The sequence below is a fragment of the Mandrillus leucophaeus genome, unplaced genomic scaffold (genome assembly GCF_000951045.1).
Source record: "Mandrillus leucophaeus isolate KB7577 unplaced genomic scaffold, Mleu.le_1.0 Scaffold1, whole genome shotgun sequence".
NCBI lineage: Eukaryota > Metazoa > Chordata > Mammalia > Primates > Cercopithecidae > Mandrillus > Mandrillus leucophaeus.
In genome coordinates, this window is record NW_012098097.1 from 10268799 (window position 1) to 10271174 (window position 2376).

Consider the following 2376-nt stretch of genomic DNA (forward strand, 5'->3'; position numbering starts at 1 on the left):
TTCCCAAAGGTGAAGTGCCACCCTGGTGGAAGGTATTTTTGTCTGGTGTGGCCCATGGCTCCTCCAGGCCCTCCTTTCCCTCAGCCCTGCCCCACACTCTGGAAGCCCTGCCTCAGTCCAGAGTCTCCTGCACCCCAGCCCGGGGCCAGGCGAGCTGGTTGAAGCCAGCACAGGCAGCTCCTCCGAGCCTGCTCATCGAGGATTTGACAGTCAATGTGCGACTTGCGGTCTGAGGGTGGCCCTGCCTCCCCTTGCCACTACTTAAGAAAATAATTCATAATAATTAATGAATAAACTGGGTTTATTGAGAGCCATTTACCACAAAAGGCCTCAGGGTACACTGCACTCAAGCATAATTAAAAGTGGCATCCTTTAAACGTCAATTTGAAATGGAACACTGGCTTGGTTGCCCAGTACAGTCTGAGCCTCTCTCTGATTCCACCTTTGCAGATGGAGCCTGAGATGATGGGAGGAGGAGGGGAGGTTGGTCTTGAGAGTGAGGGTACAGCCAGAAACCGTGGGGAGGACCTGGAGGAGTGTGGTCCCAAAGATCAGAGTGGGTCTTCAGTCTGAGAGGGCTGGTGCAGCCATGGCCACCAGCAGGGAGGGAACAGGGTGGCCTGGAAGCAGGTGACCGTTTGCTACAGAAGGAGAGGATGAAATCCCTGGTGCCAAACTCAGGCCACTTGGCCCCTGCATGCCAGCTGAGTCTAAAGGGAACAGGTTTCCCCTGTTAGGCCCAGTGCCCTGTGCTCCTTCTCTGGCCAGGGATGGTGATTCATTCATTCATTCATTCATTCATTTATCAAGAGTTTATTGAGAAGCTGCTGCCTGCAAGCACCACTCTGGAGATACAGCTGTGCACGAAAGAAGGCACCTGCTCTTGGGGAGCTTATAATGCAGTTGGCAGAAGACAGACAATAAACAAATATTTCATACATGTCATAGAGAAACTCATAGCAAGAGGGCGAGGGAGTGTGGAAGGTGGGAAGGTAGTCCTGGGTTTCTAGGGAGATCTCAAGGACATGACATTTGGGCAGGAAGTGAGGGAGTGAGCTAAAGGGACGGGCATCCAGGTAGCAGGAACAGCCTGTGCAAAGGCCCTGAGGCAGGTGCAAGATGGAGGAAAGAGGCTCGCGTGGGTGGAGCAGAGCAGGGAGGGTAGAGTGAGGATCAGACCCATTCTCTGTAAGAGTTGCTGAACTGCAGCCCTGTGGGTGGCCCTGGACTTGACCCTCGAGATATAGTGGTAAACATAGCCATCCTCATCCTCATCCTCAAAAAGCTCAGCGTCTACAGGGAGGGCCCCACCACGGAGAGGCACTTAGATGGGTGGTGGTGAGGTATGCGGCTCCTGGGGGCTTCTGATTGGCCAGGTGGAAGCACTGATCTGAAAAGCCTGGCCAGGCATGGTGGCTCACGCCTATAATCCCAGCACTTTGGGAGGCTGAGGCGGGTGGATCACCTAAGGTCAGGAGGTTGAGACCAGCCTGACCAACACGGAGAAACCCTGTCTCTACTGAAAATACAAAATTAGCCGGCTTGGTGGCACAAGCCTGTAATCCCAGCTACTTGAGAGGCTGAGGCAGGAGAATCACTTGACCCAGGAGGCAGAGGTTGCAGTGAGCCGAAATTGCGCCATTGCACTCCAGCCTGGGCAATAAGAGCAAAACTCCACCTCAAAAACAAACAAAGAAACAAAAGCCTGGGCATCCCGACTTACACAAGGGATAAGCCTGGAGAGCCCTCCCGCCACATCTCTCATCTCTCAGAAGCCCCCAGGGTGGGCCTGGGAAGCAGCTTCACCTTACAGGCTGTATCCTACTCACTTCCCATCTCTTTCCCACCGGCTTCTCTCCCTGCTGCCCTGGCTGTGGAGACCCCCTTAGAAACCACTGCTGCCCCCAACCCACAACATGAGTCTGGGACTCACCATTGACTCCGGATAATGATTGGGTCCTTCCCTCCTCCTGGGGGAAATGTACGCGGGCCCCTCGCGGAGGCGAGCTGTCTTCAGCCTCGAGCACGTGGACCGTCTGCAGGTGCGCTGCTCCATGTCTCTTGCTGGGAAACCCTATTCACTGGCTCTTGATCTTTCTGTAAAATCAGGGGACACTTATCCCTTGGTATCCCAAATAAGGCTAATGAAAGCTCCACGAGGGTGACATGGTGGAACCCCAATTCCTGCCAGGATCAAGAGAGGTAGTAATCGGGATTAGAAGGGTGTCCACACCTGCAAGAACAATCTCCCGGCTGTCCCTGAGAGTCCAGGCTGTGGGCTGCAGACCAAACCTTTCTGCTTCTTCTCGTCAGTCTGTTCCAGGGCCCAGAACAGATGCCATGTTTGAGGAATCCCACTTTCGGGCAAGGCTGGAC

The 2376-nt window shown here is 54.3% G+C and overlaps 1 long non-coding RNA gene across 1 annotated transcript in view; it reads right to left on the bottom strand.

Moving 5' to 3' along the window:
- Positions 1 to 916: 916 nt before the first annotated feature.
- The window catches only part of LOC105544397, a 6165-nt gene continuing 4705 nt past the window's right edge, over positions 917 to 2376 (bottom strand). Inside the window, exons 2-3 of the long non-coding RNA XR_001006756.1 lie at positions 1934 to 2184; positions 917 to 1103 (exon numbers count right to left, since the gene is read on the bottom strand). This is a non-coding gene — a long non-coding RNA (uncharacterized LOC105544397). The remainder of the gene's footprint in view (positions 1104 to 1933; positions 2185 to 2376) is intronic.